The sequence below is a fragment of the Vicugna pacos genome, chromosome X (genome assembly GCF_048564905.1).
Source record: "Vicugna pacos chromosome X, VicPac4, whole genome shotgun sequence".
NCBI classification, from domain to species: domain Eukaryota; kingdom Metazoa; phylum Chordata; class Mammalia; order Artiodactyla; family Camelidae; genus Vicugna; species Vicugna pacos.
In genome coordinates, this window is record NC_133023.1 from 13,059,945 (window position 1) to 13,077,875 (window position 17,931).

Here is a 17,931-nt window from a genome sequence, read left to right on the forward strand (position 1 = left end):
ATAGGTAGCAGTAGTAGTATTGATCATTTTAAAACAAAGTTAAAAAATCCCCAAATCCTATAAATGTTTTAAGAGAGCAAAGGAAGCAACTACACTGGTTTAATTAATCCCTAAATATGAAAAGAGTGTTTTCTGGTAATCAAAATAGGATGCAGATATTTGAGAGAGAATGGCAGAGCAGAAATTACTTGAATCTGAGCAGACAGTAGTCTGACTCTTGCTGTCCTTTGCGTGTTCAGACCTCCTTGAGCCCCAACACTCACATTAGTGGCGTCAGGTAGAACCTGGGGTGGCCCCACAGAGTGTGCAGCCTGGCAACTTTATGATTAGTATGGGAACAGGAACCTGTGTTTGAAAGGTTCTATTTTAACTTTGTTGTGTTGCAAACATAATGTGGTAGAAACATTATGCCTTGCATGGACACTTTGCCTTTGTGGACTCTTTCCTCCATAAAAAAATAGTAACAATTACATTTTATATTTGCATTGGTGTAAAGGCAAATGTATTAATATTATATATTAAAACATTTTCTTTGACCTAAAAGATCACGTTTTCTTCTGATTTTAAAAGAAATTAAAACATTTCCCTGAGCCTCTGAAAGTATTTTGGGCCTCAGGCGTGGTGCCTACTGCCCCTAAGGGAGAAGTCAGCTCTGGTGGTACCATTCCTTGATAAGGAATTTCCTCTTTTGGAAAAAAAAAAGTGAAATTAAGAAGTACCCAATCAACATAAGAGAAGAAAGACATACAATGCAAGTTTAAGAACTGATAGAAATGAGTATCAACAGAAAGTACCAGTTCCTACTTGTTTCAGTAAGGCTCTAGGGGTTTTAAATCAGCTGTAAGTCATTAATGATACCTGTGGAAATATATGTCTGTGAATGCGTCTTCAGCCATGTCAGAAGCCAAAGACTTCCTCTAAAGATCTCATAACTGTTCTGAGTCCTTGGATCAGGTATGTGAGGTCTCGGTTGCCAGGATCTAGCCTGAATATAACTAAAGACACAACTGGGCAATTATAATTGGGCAAGTTCATGGATGAAAGATCCATAAAGGTTTTGTGTGTGTTGAGGGGGTATGTGTATATAAGGTAGGGATTGATATCCTGGAAGGCAATTACTAGCCTATTTCTTTTGTTGGCCTCATCATAGTCCTGGGTTAATGTTTGATCCTCGCTAGCAATTGTGATTCATATTTGCTGCCCTTTGAGGTGCTTATGTTTTCAGGAGAGACTATATTGATTCAGATTAACGCATAATAAACAGGCATCATGGCCCCCATTTCCAGAGAAATGTGCAGTGGTATCCCTCTGTATTTTCACTGTGGCTGCCCTTGCAGAGAGAAGGGGAAGAGTCCATAAAGGGAGGGTCTGGATTGGCAGGGGAGGAGATGTTCGGGGACAGAAATGGGACATTAATGTGGAAGTACTGCATTCATACAGTTAAAGGTTTACCTAGGAAAATGGAGGAAAGAAAGGACAAACCAAAATAGCAGGAAAGAACCAAAAAAATCTTGCAGGGTTGCTCAGGGTGATTTTTGAGTTCTGTAATTCTAGTATTTGGTGATTTTAAATAAGGACACAGGAAATTTCCCATTTCAGATCTGATTCTTTCATCTATATCCTACTTCTCTAATACAGCATCTACTCATAATCTAGTTTTCACCTACATGCCAGATGGGCGATTCATTCATTTATCCAATAAACATCTATGAAGCACCTGCTGTATGTCAGTCACTGAACTAAGGACTGTGGTTAGAGAGATGGTTAACATGTCTTGCTGACCCCAACGAGCTCGCAGGCCAGTCAATAAACTATTAGTAATACAATGTGACACTATGTGTACATGAGGGGTTACAAAATGGGCTAGGTGAACCCCAAAGGAGTGGACCTGTCCCCACACAGGAAGGTGTAGGGAGTGGCATGGAGCAGGGCAGTCAGAAAAGATGGCATAGAGATGGTGCTAAGAGCAGGGCAGTGAGAGCTGAGTGGGAGCTTTTCAAAGAATGGGAAGCCATTTCAAGTGAAGGGAATAATATCAGGCACTAAAGCTAGGATCTGGAAGCTACAAATATTGTGTGAGGCTGAGTGGGGGCTGGGAAGAACAGCAGCAAGGAGGGGTGGAGGAAGCTAGCAGTCCCTTGAGGTCCCTGGTCTGTCCTGTGAAGGAGCTTTTTCTTGTAGTCAGTGGGGAGCACCGAAGAACTTTAAGCAAGGGAGTGACTGGGAAAGATTCGGGTTGAGAAATGACCACTCTGGCAGTGGGCATGAAGGGCTGATTGCAGCGGGATGGGATTGGCAGCTGGGAGACCAGGTGAGAGAGACTGTGGCAATGATCAGAGTTTGCGTCAAGTCAGTGCCAGCAGAGATGAAGGGTCAGAACTTGAGTTGTGGTACTTGGGATATAGAATCAACAGGACTTACTGATGGAGGAAACAGGAGGAGTTGGAGAAACTGACGCCTGGCTTTCTGAATTGGGTGGGGGTGTGGTCATTGAGATAGATGTCCCTAGAAAGACAAGTAGATTTGGGGCTGGAGATGATAAATGCTGTAGGTTCCCCCAGAAACAGATCCTAAATGTGAAGGTGAAGGAAGCCCTGGTAGGGAAGTGGAGATGGCAGCCAATGGGGGATGATATCAAGGCCAAACACCGTCATGGGCAACTGGAGCTTAATCCCACGGGCAAACTCTTGGACATGATGAAAAGAGTGTTGTGCCACTCAGGAGGTGAGGAAGCTGGTTAAGGGCCCAGGGGGTGCTGATTTTCTGGCAATTTCAACCTGCCACCCAGAATTGGCAGAGTCCTTCTCAGGCACAGGGAGAAGATGCTGGCAGCTGGATGTCTGTGAAGCACGCTGAAATGGAAGCATCCAAGTGATGAGGGTGGCACACCGTCAGTGTCTGCTCCAGGGAGTTCTGGTTAGGACATCTTGAGTTGGAAGTGCCTGTTGGGTAGCCACATAGAGAAGTCCCGTAGGCATTTGCAAGAGCAGGTCTGGACTTCAAAATCTAAGCTGGAGACCTAGATTTGAGAGTTGTTGGGCCCTGGGTGTTGATATGCTCTGTAGAAGACATATGTGACTTGAGTTGATGGCTAAGCCGACATGATTTGATCTAATCTGCATGAGCATTACTGTGGATTTCTCTAGGAGTTCCAGGAAGCTCTGAAGTCGTAGATGTCAGTTTAATGCTCATGGGTGTGACTATGACTGGGGGAAAGGGTTGATTGCTTGCAAGAAATTCTTAAGGGGTCTATATTCTACTGAAGTTGAATAATGTACTTAAAATTGAAACTATTTCAAAAAATTCTGGTGGTTAAGAATATTTACTGGATGACTAACTGAATGAGGCAGGCATTTGAAAACATAATCACAATGTGAAAGGGATAAATGCTAAAAGGAATAGCAAGGGGTAATTAAATCACAGAGGATTGAAACCAAATCCAGGCTCAGGGAAAGAGGATGGAGAGCATTCAGAGAGACAGTCCAACTGCAATGACATTTGACCTAAGGAATATCCAGAGCCCAAAGGGTAAGGTAAAGGGTTTGACTATTTTGATAGAGCAGAGTTCTAATATGGTCAGCATGGGGGCTTCAGTATTCTTCATTTGGAGATTTCACATGAACTTTATTATACCCTGATTTTATCCAAAGAGCATCATAGAGTTCATGTGAAATCTTTGCTAATTTTAGCAAAGACTGAATCAGAGGATACATGAGTTGGTCCTTCAGTTGGGCAACTGACGAACATATCCCAAGGAGCTATTATTTTACAGTAATAAGCTACCTGCTACAACACACAGAGTAGTGAGGTACTGTCCCTGCCTGGCACTGAAGTCTCTGATAGTTCAGCTGTTGTTCTGTCTAGTCTCAATCAGGAGAGCATTTGACTTCAGAGGATTTTCAGAAATTGTCAAGAGTAAGAAGCAGGCTCATTATAAAGGGTTTGCTTGTGGCTGCTCCCTTCTGCATTTGACTTTCCTCTTTCCTAATAGAACCCAAATACTGTTCAGGTATCCATCACTCTTCTATGAAATCATGTACCTTACAATTTGATCCTAACTTTAGGATGGGGTCTGTGTGATCTGAGGCTAATTGCATCCCTCCTGCTATAATTTGGGCCAAAGAGATGAGAGGAGAGATTCGCTGGAGGCTTTATGGGTAAGTCCTTGCTGTTTCAGGAGAGAATCCCTCCCTCTCCCAATGGATGTGAAGATAATGTAACTGCATATGAAACTGGAAGCAAGAACACAACGCAGGTGATCCTATAATTGATCTCTAAACTAGGACATTACTGAGGAAGGAAGGGGCTGCTACTACTAATTATTTCAGGGCAGAAGGCATAAACTGGTTTTACCAACAAACCAGGATGGTCACTATGGTGCTAGGAGGGAACTGATGCTCAAGGCAGCACAACAAAAATAGAGAGAAAACCTGGAGCTATGAGACTGTTATTGAACTGCTAGAAAAACCAACCACCTCTGGAGCTACCTGAACTTGCACTTCCTATTACATTGCTCTTTATAGGTTAAGCTTCTTTGAGTCAGGTCTCTACTGCTTGCAACTGAAAGCATCTGAAGACATACATGCAGGATTATAGGATTGTTTTGTTTTGTTTCATTTCACTTTGTTTTGTTTGCTTTAGTCCCAGATAAGGGGGTAAGGGCCTTTCTATAATCAAGAAATCTAACAAAAACAAGTGGAGGGGGCAAGTAGGTCAGTAACTGATATTTTAATCTGATTGAAGACAAGTGCAGAAAATGATCTAAACTAGAACATGGTTGAAGTCCATGGTTCTGCTGGATTTGGAAGCCCGCTGGGCATGTGACGGTTTCCATGCTAGCAGTGCCTCGAGGACACTCTCCTGCCTCTGACAAAGGGCTAAGACTCCTGCATTCAGGGTCAGCAGAGTTTATTTCTACCTCCTGCCCTCCCACTGCTCTGAGGGGCTTTGAGCCAGAACATTCTCTCTCTGGACCCCTTGTACTGGCAGTAGCCGCCATCCCCTTTATGTCTTGTCTTTCCGACTTGACTGTCAGCATCAAGGGAGGACCCATGGCTTACATCTCCCACAGAACCTACTTCAGTTCTCTTTATGTAGGAGACCTTCAGTAAGTTATGGTTAAAGACATGGAAACAACCTAAATGTCCATTGATAGATGAATGGAAAAAGAAGTTGTGGTATATTTATATACATACATGTATATATACATAATGGAATACTACTCAGTCTTAAAAAGGAATGAAACAATGCCATTTGCAGCAACACGGATGGGCCTGGAGATTGTCATACTAAGTGAAGTAAGTCAGACAGAGGAAGACAAATATCATATGATATCACTTATATGTAGAACCTAAAAAAATACAAATGTACTTATTTACAAAAAAGAAATAAAATCACAGACATAGAAAAGAAACTTATGGTTACCAAAAGGTAAAGGGGGGAGGGATAAATTAGGAGTTTGGGGTTAACAGATACACATTACTATATATAAAATAAACAACAAAGACCTACTATATAGCACAGGGAACTATATTCAATATCTTACAATAACCTAAATGGGAGAGAATCTGAAAAAGAATATATCTATATGTATAGCTAAATCACTTTGCTATACACCTGAAACAATGTAAATCAACTACATTTCAATAAAAAAAATTAAAATAAACCTTAAAAGAGTAGTAGTTAAATTCATGATTATCTCCCCTCACGTTTGTGCTTTGGTCTTATTTCTAAGGAGAGTCAGTATCTCCCATCTTGTACAAGTCTTGTAACCGTGAAACACGCTTTCCTTTTCTGTGTGGAGCGAGCATGTGGACTGAGTGGGTTTGGGGTTGGAGCCATGTGACCGTCACCTGAGGCTGTCAGGGTTTGTCCAAATCAATGCAGAGCCCTGTACAAGCCAAGTGACTCTGAGAAGCCAGAGTAGCGTGCATTTCGTCACGAAGAAAGGACCAGAAACAAAAAATTATAGCCGGGAAAGAGATGTGGAGGCAGGGGCATGAAATAATAAGGCAGTGGGTTTTGGTGAAGTGGCAAATAGATCCAGATTTGGTTTTGGAGAGGTGACTTAACTTGCTGGATGGGATAACAAGGCCAATTATGGCGTGAGTGTGGTTGAAATACTGGCACATAAAGGACCAAGGATAGCTAGCTCAGAGATGGCCACACACCAGCCTGCCTTCCAATGGGGAAAATGATGCTCAGAGAAACACACACACACACACACACACACACACACACACACACACACACACTTATCTACGCCTGCCAACTCTTCTTCTGTTTCCAGGTGTCAGACACCTTTTCCTTTCTTAAAAATCCATTCACAAATGAGCCAGATTGAGCTCCTAGTGAGAAAGGAAACATCGGCAAAGTTGCCCTGGGGTAATGAGCACTGATAATTAGAATATTATCCAAAACAATCATAAAAAATAACTACTGAGACACTCCAAGGCAGGGGTGTTAATGTTAAAGGGGAAAAAAAGCGGTGGCCCCTAAATATCCCCAATCATGGAAAACCGCAGTCCCCTGTGCCTGGCCCTGTGGTCAGGCCAAGACTCTGTCTGCAATTGTCTCTTGGAAGAAGAGCTACCGAGGGCTTCCTTAGCCATCAAATCTATTGTTCTCCCACAGATACGCAACATCTGACCTCGCTAGCACGCAGCTTATAAACAAACGAGAACGTGGCCATCATTCTCACAAATGGCTTGTGCCACAAAGGGCGCTGCATGTTCCTGCAACTTCAGTGTGTGGATGGACTGTCAGGTTTGCCCAATTCATGCACGGCAAGTCTCTCCAACAGAACTGACAAGGTTTCCACTGCCCTAAGTTCAAGGGTGAAAGGAGTTGCAAGGTCATTCATTTTTGAACAGGAAAATCAATGTATAATACAGAAGGAACTTTAATCATTTCATTTTTCTTCAGTTGGGAGAATTTCTCAAATTATTGAATTTTATGAATAGAACAATTTTATAGAAGAAGAAAAGAGAGCAAGAGTAAAATCTCCCTTGCTAGGTTGGCTAGCAGTTCTCACTGCATCCTCTGCATCTGTGGCCTCTCTGCCAAGTCAACATCCAAGTGTTTTCCCCAGATTTCTTGCCGTCAGCCCCTGCTTACCTCGGCCCCTCAGGTATCAGATATCAGGTGAATATCTGACACCCTTTGCCCCCAGGATTATTCCTGCTTAATTTCTGAGCCAGACCACCAATGTGTGAGTCTGAGATGAAGCTGGCTTCTCCCAGTGTCCCTGATGCACTGCTCAGCCACATTCATCAGTTCACAGCATTCACCATGACCCTCCCCCACATTGGATCCAGCCCTATGATTAGGCCTCTGGGTCTGTTTCTCTGCATAGCTCTCATGCCTTCCGTTGGAAATATAGCTTCACCACCTGACCCCACTCACCAGAGTCCCCATTAGTCTCTGAGGTCCACATTGCTGTCTGCATAGGACAGAGTTGGTTTTTCACTCACTAATGTCCTGCCTTAAAAAGACTGCCCCCAAACTTGACAAGGGTATTTGCATAACTTGCAGACTATCACCATTCTGGATTAGCTCTTTCACTCCTGTTAGATGGGTCTTCGTTAGAGATTTATAGTGGTTTTTTTGAAAAACAAAAACATTTTATTTGCAAACAGAAGTGACCTTTAAAAAATAAAATATTTGTGTAATGTAGAAATACTGCCAAATACATTTAATTCATTCTTTTAAAAATGATTTTTCATTATAGCATTCATTACAAATTAAAGTATAAAAGGCTATTCTATCTTCAGTATAACCATTCAATCATAACCACTCTCAAATTTGTATATTCCCTCTAAGTTTTTCTTTTGATAGCATTACTCAAGTGAAGTAATATTACATGTGATTTTAGTCCTGCTTTTGTCTCTAAATATCTTCAAGTAATAAGCATTTCCCATGCATTCTAATAATATTACATAATCACAATAAACATGTTCAGTAGTTCAATAAACAATTTTATTAAATGGATTCATCACCATATACTTAGCTTTTGCCCTACTGTTGGATGTGTAGGCTATTTCCAAATTCTGCTGTTGTAAATAACTCTACAATTAGTATCTTTGTGTATGTCAATGTTTCACATTAATAGTTCTCAGAATAAATACACAGCTGTAATATTTCTGGGGAAGACACAGAAACATTTATATGTTGCCAAACTGATAAAGGATGTTCCACTTACAACTCCAAATACGAGCTCCGAAAGTACTTGCCTTATGAGTACTTACTAGCCTAGGCCAAAAGATTTGTCTCATTTTGTTTTAAACTATATTTCTCTGATTACTAGGAAGATGGGCCATTTTTCTTTGTGTCCTTTCTACTTATATACCTAAGGTGATTTTTAGTTTATTGCTCTCATTCATTAATTAAGTTATAATATTTGCATCTTATTTGTGTATATGTGTCTTTTATTTAATACAAAATAAATGTATGCAATAATAGCAACAAACCCCAGAAGTGGGATTGCTGGATCATATGGTAGTTCTATTTTTAATTTTTTGAGGACCCTTCATAATGTTTTCCATAATGGCTGCACCAATTTACATTCCCAAGGGTTCCCTTTTCTCCATACCCTTGCCTCTATTTATTATCTGTTGTCTTTTTTATATTATCTGTCTTAACAGTTGTGAGGCAATAACACATTGTGGTTTAGGTATGCATTTCTCTGATTAGTGTTGTTGAGCACCTTTTTATAAACATGTTGGTTATCTGTACCTCTTGGAAAAATGTCTATTCATGTCCTTTGTCAGTTTTAAAATCAGGTTGTTTGTGATTTTTTTGCTATTGAGTTGTATGAGTTCCTGATATATTCTGGATATTAACTTCTTGTATTAAATACCTCAGATATATGGTTTGCAAATATTTTCTTCCATTTGACAGGTTGCCTTTTCATTGTGTTACTTCCTTTGCTGTCTGGAAGCTTTTTAGTTTGATGTCATCCTGCTTGTTTATTTTTGCTTTTGTTGCTTGTACTTTTGATGTCATATCCACAAAGTCATTGCCAAGACCACTGTCAAGGAGCTTTTTTTTGTGTTTTATTCTAGGAGTTTTACAGTTTCAGGTTTTACATTTAAGTCTTTAATCTGTTTTGAGTTAATTTTTGTGTATGGTGTAAGAAAAGGACCCAACTTCATTCATACATGTGAATATCCAGTTTTTTTTAGCATCATTTTATTTATTGAAAAGATTATCCTTTCCCCATTGTGCATTCTTGTAGCCCTGGCCAAAGATTAGTTGATCATATGTGTGTAGGTTTGTTTCTGAGCTCTCTATTATGTTCCAGTGGTCTATGTGTCTGTTTTTATGCCAGTACCATACTGTTTTGACTACTGTAGCTTTGAAGCATAGTTTGAAATCAAGAAGTGTAATGTCTCCAGCTTTGTTCTTCTTGCTAAAGATTCCTTTGGCTATTTGGGGTCTTCTGTAGTTCTGTTTATTTCTGGGATGCAAAGATGGTCCAACATACCAAATCAATAAACGTGATACACCACATTAACAGGATGAAGGATAAAAACCACATGACCATATCAATAGATGTAGAAAAGCATTTGACAAAATTCAACATCTTTTCATAATAAAATCTCTCAATAAATTAGGTATAGAAGGAATGTAGCTCAATGTAATTAAGGCCATATATGATGAGTCCACAGTATCATACAGAACACTGAAAAGCTAAAAGTGTTTCCTCTAAGATTAGGAACAACACAAGGGTGCCCACTCCCACTACTTCTATTCAACATAGTACTGGAAGTCCTAGCTAGAGCAGTTAGACAAGAAAAAGAAACAAAAGCCATCCAAATCCAAAATGAAAAAATTAAGTTGTCTTTGCAATGACATGATCTTATATATAGGAAACCCTAAAGACCACACCAAAAAAACTGTTAGAACTAATAAACAAATTCAGTAAAGTTGCAAGATACAAAATCAATGTACAAAAATCAGTTGTGTTTCTACTAACAACAAACTATCTGAAAAAGAAAGTAAGGAAACAATCCCAGTCACAATAGCATCAAAAAGAATAAAGTGCTTTGGAATAAGTTTAATCAAGGAGGTGAACGATCTGTATATGGAAAACTGTAAGACAACTGTGAAAAGAAACTGAAGAAGACACAAATAAATGTAAGGCTATCTCATGTTCTTGGATTGGAAGAATTAATATTGTTAAAATGTCCATATTACCTAAAGTGATCTACAGATTCAGTGCAATCCCCATCAAAATTCCAATGGCATTTTCCACAGAAAAAGAATAAACAATCCTGAAATTTGTATCCAACCACAAAAGACCCCAAATAGCCAAAGCAATCTTGAGAAAGAACAAAGCTGAATTTGTATCATGAATGAGTGTTAAGTTTTGTCAAATGTATTTTCTGCATCAATTAATATTGATTATTTGGTTTTTCTTCTTTACTCAGTTGATATGATAAATTTCATTGATTTATTTTTTTAAAAACTTTTTTTTGGAGCAGTTTTAGGTTCACAGCAAAATTGTGAGGTATTTTCCATATACCTCCTGCCCCCACACATGCATAGCCTCTGCATTAGTAACATCACTCAGCAGACTGGTATACTTGTTATAAATGAAGAACCTACATTGACATATCATAATCACCCAAAGCCTGTGATTTACCTTAGATTTCACTCTTGGTGGTGTACTTTCTATGAATTTTGACTAATGTATAAGGACATGTATCCATCATTATAATATCATACAGAGTATCTCACTGCCCTAAAAATCCTCTGTGCTCCACCTGTTCATCTCTCCTTTGACCCCCAACTCTTGGTAACCACTGATGGTTTTTTTTGCCTTTTCCAAAATGTCATATAGTTGGAATCATACAGTATTTAGCCTTTCAGAGTGGCTTCTTTCACTTAAGTAATATGCATTTAAGTTTCCTCCATGTCTTTTCATGGCCTGTATAGGTCACTCCTTTTTAGTGCTGAATAAAATTCCATATAGTGCTGAGTAATAGTCCATTGTTTGGATGTACCACAGTTTATCTGTTCAACTACTGAAGAGCATCTTGGTTGCTTGAAAGTTTTGGCAATTATTTATAAAGCTGCTATAAACATCCATATGCAGGTTTTTGTGTGGACATAAGTTTTGAGCTCTTTTCGGTAAATACCAAGGAGTGGGATTGCTGGGTCCTATGGGAAGAGTATGTTTAATTTTGTAAGAAACCACCAAACTATCTTCCAAAGCAGCTATACCATATTGCATCGCCAGTAGCAGTGAATGAGAGTTTCCCTTATGACATACGATGTGGAGGATCTTTTCATATGCTTCCTTGCCATCTGTATCTCTTTGCTGAGGTGTCTGTTAAGGTTTTTGGTCAATTTTTTAATTGGTCTGTTTTCTTATGGTTGAACTTTAAGGGTTCTTTGTATATGTTGGGTAAAAGTCCTTTATCAGATGTATCTCTTGCAGATCTTTTCTCCCAGGCTGTGGCTTGTCTTCTAATTCTCTTGACATTGTCTTTCGCAAAGCAGAACTTTTAAGTTCTAATGAAGTCCAGCTTACCAGTTCTATCTTTCATGGATTGTGCCTTTGGTGTTTTATCTAAAAAGTCACTGCTATTCCCAAGGATATCTAGGTTTTGTCCTTTGTTAGCTTCTGGGAGTTTTATAGTTTTGCATTTTATATTTAGGTCAAAGATCCATTTTAAGTTAATTTTTCTGAAAGGTATAAGGTCTGTGTCTAGCTTTTTTTTTTACATGTGATGTTCAGTTGTTCCAGCACTGATTGTTGAAGAGACCATCTTTATTCCATTGTATTGCCTTTGTTTCTTTGTTGAAGATCAGCATTGATACACTTTTTAAATATTGAACTAGCCTTGCATATCTGAAATAAATTCCACTTAATTATATTTTCTTTATACATTATTAGATTCCACATGCTAATACTGTGATAATGATTTTTGTGTCGAAGTTTATGAACAATATTGGTATGTAGTTTTCTTTTATTATACTAGTTGTCCAGTTTTGATATCAGGGTAACATTTGCCTCATAAATAAGTTGGAAAATTTTCCTCCTTTTCTATTCTCTGGAAGAGATTTTGTATAATTGATGTTAATTTTTCTTTAAATGTTTGGTAGAATTCTCCTATGAAACTCGGCCTAGAGAATTCTATTTTGGAGAATTTTAAAATCACAAACTTAATTTCTATAGTGGTCACAGGATGCTTCAGATTATCTATTTCATTTTGGTTGAGTTTTGGTACCTTCTGGCTTTACAGGAATTGGTCCATTTTTCCTAAACTGTTAAATGTATTAGTGTAAATTGTTTGTAGTATTTCCTTACCCTTTTAATGCCTAATAAGATCTGTAGTGATAGCTCTGTTTACTTTCTGATATTGGTGCTTTTTTCTTCTCTATTTTTAATAGCTGTACTAGAACTTTATCAATATTATTTTTTATGAATCAGCACTTTATTAATTTTTACTATTATTTTCCTATTCTCAATTTTATTTATTTATGCTTTTTATTATTTCCTTTCTTCTTCTTGCTTTCAGTTTATTTTACTCTTCTTTTTCTAGTTTCTTGAGATAGGAACTTAGGTTATTGATTTAAGATCTTTCCTCTTTTCTGCTATAAATTTCTCTCTTAGCACTGCTTTAGCTGCATCTCACATATTTTCTTATGTTGTGTTTTCATTTTAATTTGTTTCCATGTAGTTACATCACTGGAGACATCTTCTTTGACACATGGATTATTTAGGGGTGTGTTGCTTAATTTGAAGTGAGGTTTTTTTTCCAATAAACTACATATAGTTGGGTCATGTTTTTTAATTCACTTAACCAATCTCTGCCTTTTTATTGGTGTATTCAGACCATTTACATTTAAGATAATTATTTATATGTTAGAGCTTAAGTCTGCCATTTTATTATTTGTTTTTTGATTGTTTCCTCTTTTTTTCTTTTCTTGCCTTCCTGTGGATTACTTGAACAGTTTTTTTAAGAAATTCACCTTGCATTATTTATACTGTTTTTGAATGTATCTCTTTGTACAGCTTTCTTAATGGTTGCTCTGAATATTACAACATAAATATGCAATGGATCATATTCTAGCATATCAACATTTTGCCACTTCAAGTAAAGTGTGGAAATCTTCCTTCCATTTAAGTCCCTTTATTCTCATTGCTTTCAAATATCATTGTCTTGAGTATTAGATGGTGTTATAACTTTTGTTTTGATTGTAAAATATAATTTATACAATTAGGAGGATAGTCTCTTGTATTCACCCATGTGCTCTTTCTGTTGTTCAAGGAAGTAAATAATAAAGATGAGAGCAGAAATACATGAAATAAAGACTAGAAAAATAAAAAGATAAAAATAAAACTAAGAGGGTTTTTTGGTGAAGATAAACAAAACCAACAAACCTTTATCTAGACTAAGAAAAAAAGAGAAGACTCAAATAAATAAAACTATAAATGGAAGAGGAGACGTTATGACTGATATCACAGAAATAAAAAGGGTCTTAAGAGAATATTATGAAAAATAATGTGCCAATGAACTGGATAGCCCAGAAAAATTAATAAATTCCTGGAATCATACCGCCTACCAAGACTGAATCATGAACAGAAAATCTGAGCAGACCAATAATGATTAAAGTGTTTGAATCAGTAATAAAAAAACCTCTCAACAAAGAAAATCCCAGGACCAGATGGCTTCACTGGTGAAGTCTATCAACCATTTAGAGAAGAATTAATGTCAATCCTTCTCAAACTCTTCCAAAAAGTTGAGGAGGAAGGAACACTTCCAAACTCATTTTATTATGCTAGCATTACTATGCTGCCATAGCCAGACAAGCACACTACAAGAAAAGAAAATCACATAGGCCAGTATCCTTGATAAACAGAGATGCAAAAGTCCTCAACAAAATACTAGCAACCAAATTCGACAGCACGTTATAAGGATCATACACCGTGATCAACTGGAGATTATCCCTGGGATGCAAGATAGTTGAACACACACAAATCAATAATTGTAATATACATCACATTAACAGAATGAAGGATAAAAATCACATCATCTAAATATATATACAGAAGAAACACTTGATAAAGTTAAACATCCTTTCATGATAAAAACTCTCAACAAATTAGGTATAGAAGGAATTTATCTTAACATGACAAAGGCCATATATGACAAGCCCATAGCTAACAGCATACTCAAGGATTAAAAGGTAAAATCTTTTCCTATAACATCAGGAACAAGAAAAGGATGCCCACTCTCACTACTTCTATTCAACACAGTACTGGAAATCTTAGCCAGAGAAATTAGGCAAGAAAAAGAAATAAAAGGCATCTACATTGGAAAAAAAATAAAAAGAAGTGTAACTATCTGTTTGCAGAGGACATGATCCTATGTGTAGAAAATCCTAAAAGACTCCAGCAAAAAACTGTTAGAACTAATAAAAATTCAGTAAAGTTGCAGGATACAAAATTAACTCTTCCTTCTTGAGGCTTGAAGATTCCTTCTTTTATAACTTCCTTTCTGCTTGAAGAACATCTTTTAGCCAATATTTAAAAGTAGGTCTGGAAGCAACAAATTCTCTTAATGTTTTTCATCTTAGAATGTCTTGATTCCCCTTCTCAGATAAAGGATATTCTGGGTTGGCAGTTCTTTCCTTTCAGAAGTTGAAATATATTGTACCACTTCCTTCTATCTTCCCTGGTTTCAGATGAGAAATCCACTGTCATCTGAATTGGTGTTTCCCGATAGGTCAACATCATTTTATCTCCAGCTGCTTTCAAGATTATATCTCTGCCTTCAGCTTTGAGAGGTTTAACTACAGTGTGTCAATATGAATTTCTTTGAATTTATCCTGTTTGGAGTTTGCTCAGAGTCTTGTATCTTTGTGCTTTCTTCTGCCAAATTTGGGGTGTTTTTACATCATTACTTCTAATGAGTCTTTCAGCCTCATTCTCTTTCTCCTCTTCTGGGACTCCAATGATATGAATGTTGGATCTTTTCTTATTGTTCCATAGGCCCCCAAGAGTCCATTCATTTTTTCCAATCTATTTTCTGTCTTTTTTAGATGAATAAATTGTATTAATCTGTCCTCAAGTTCATTGATTCTAACTGCTGGCATATTTACTCTTCTATTGAGCCCATCAAGGAAGTTTAAAATTTTTGGTATATTTTTCAGTTAGAAGATTTCCACTTCATTCTTTTCCATAACTTGTATTTCTTTGCTGAGATTTTCTATTTTTTCATTTGTTTCAAGAGAATTTGTTATTGCTTGTTGAAGTTTTGTTGTTGCTGTTGTTGTTATGGATACTTTAAACTCCTTGTCAGATAATTCCAACATCTCATTCATCTCTGTTTTGGCATCAGTTGGTTGTCTTTTTTTTTCATTCACATTTTGATTTTTCTGACTCTTGATATGATGGGTGGTTTTCATTAGTATCCTGGACATTTTTACTATTATTTTGTGAGACTCTAGGTCCTATTTAAATCTTTTATTTTAGCAGGAGTCACCTGTTTAGGTTTAGCATGTAGGTCCTGGCCTACTTTTGTGGAGTGTGGTTTGAACAATAGCTTATTTTTCAGAGCCTTTGCAGTATTTTTTGGTGTGTTTGGTTAATCTGGCGCTGCTGAGAGGGCTCCCACTGTTCCCTGATGGTGTTGCCTGAAAGGGGTTGCTCCAGGCAGGGCCATCTGATGTCTCTAGGTGGAGGAAGGGAGTCTGGGGGCCCACAGGGATAAAGAGTGTTTCCTGGGTCAGGCAGCTTGTTGTGTGTGGCAGAATCTCTCTTGCCAGTGCCAACCTGCCACTTGGCGTCTCTCAGTAAGGGAGGCTAGTCTTAGGTCTGGCAAGAGAGGCAAGCACTTCCTTTATCTGCTTGTTTTTAGAGGGGCTCCTGATCCATCCAGTTTACCAGTGCTGTCAAATTCAGCTGGTGTTATCAGAGAACATACTATTTCATCTGGTAGAGTAATGAGCCTACCTGGGCTACCCCGTGTTGCTAGGTTGGGGTTGTGGAAATGCTAGGCGTGGGTTGCTTTCTTCTGTTGAGGGGAGGTGGGAATGTAAGACATCCTGTGGCTATGTTGTTCCTCTTCGGATCCAAACCAGTTCCTTTTCCCACATTTCAGAGTGTTCCTTTGTTTGCCTCTTAAGTTCTTTCCAGTGTTTATAGTTATCCTTAGCAGGGGGAATCAGGGAGAAATGGGTCGAAGTCATCTTGTACAGACCAAAATTTCTTTTTAATTGTTTATTTTAAAAGTAAAGAATAATTGAAGAAAAATATTATTATGATTATTATATGATTGATACTAAAAATAATTTTGGCATAGAAATAAAGGGCACTTCAAAAAATGATCTGCTCCAGGTATCAAATATACTACCTTTGCTAATGAGAGTGAGCAAAGTAAAAGGAGAGATTAGAAAGATATTGAAGCCAAGGGTGGAAAGAGTGTTAAGAAGCAGAGAGAGATTATTATTATATTTGTTTTATGATGGGATTAGAAACCAGAGGAGCTGAAGCATTAGGTTGCTTGCCCAAAATTGCTTTGGCATTTGGCTGCAGGATGGTTGCAGAATTCAGGATTATGACATTCCAAGACCATGGTAACAGCACACTGTTTCCCAGGGTGCTGCTTTCCAACTCCAAACACAACCTCTGCCAGAAAATATACCTCTACAGTCAAGTACCTTTTACCTATCTGGCAAATGAACAAAAAGTTTCAATAGAGACAACTGTTCACAAAATATAACTAGTATTAAATGTCTTTTATTAACTGTCTCTTAATTATCCTGCTTGGAGGTGGCTTAATTAATGTTCATGAATTCATTTCAAGATAATGATTACCACCAATGGAGTACTTACTCCTAGAGAGAGAGTATTAAATTATAATTGGCATTTGGATAAGTTTGTGAAACTGCATCTTATCTTTCTTTAAGCTTCTGACTTCTAGAATTTATCCATGACAACTTCTAAAATGTCACATTTCTGAGTTTCATTTGCCCATTGTCACTTCCATATAAACTAAGCCTTTGTTCCCAATGGTATATACAGGATTTCACATAAAAGCTGACCACCTCCTGATTAAATGTTTTTGAGTCTTTCATTAGATCTCTCTATATAATGGTATCTATATTTCTTCCTTTTTCAGGGTCAACTGTTAGAAATCCAATGAAAGATTCGAACATACATATATGTAATATAAAATCATATATATATATGTGTGTGTGTGTGTGTATGTATGTGTGTGTGTGTATGTGTGTGTGTATATATATGATTTAGATTTTTGTCTGGAAAGAAATTCTTTTTAAAAGAAATTCAAGACAAGAGACCTTCTTCCCCCCAAAGTCCTCCAGGAAAACTACCTCCAAACGAAATCAAACTGCACATAGCATCTTGGATGAAATTTAAATCTTTACTACCCAATACAACAAGTTTATGTATTTTAGCAAGTGTGATTGGGCAATGACTATTTGTTATATTGAGCCATGGGAAAGTACTCACTGGAAATAGATTAAGGTATCTTTGGAAAAATCTCTTAACTTTCAAAATGTTGGGATGCCATCTCACTCATCCCCAAATTTCTTCCAGCACATTAAATGGTTTCCCAGCATCCCAAAAAAGTGAATCAAGCTTTCAAAAGTGTTCATCTTGCAGTTAGCTGACACTTCTATATGAGGTACCACTGGTTTTGGGGGTCTTAGCTTCCTCTTGCAAGTCTTGTAGTATTTGTGGGAAAAGTTACAGTACTTTGGTAATTTGAGACCTCAGTCTCACAACTGAGCTATTCAAATCATGACTCTATGAGGAGGTGAGATGACAAGGAGTTGGGTAAGAATGATCAAGTTTGCAAACTACAAGTGCAAAAATTCACCCAATAGTACAAATTATTACTCAACTGGAGGAATATAAGGGTCATAGCCACAAGATATCACTCATACGATGCA

The 17,931-nt window shown here is 37.7% G+C and overlaps 1 pseudogene; it reads left to right on the top strand.

Moving 5' to 3' along the window:
- LOC116278249 (protein Mdm4-like) overlaps positions 1-17,931 on the top strand; it is a 66,692-nt pseudogene that overhangs the window by 354 nt on the left and 48,407 nt on the right.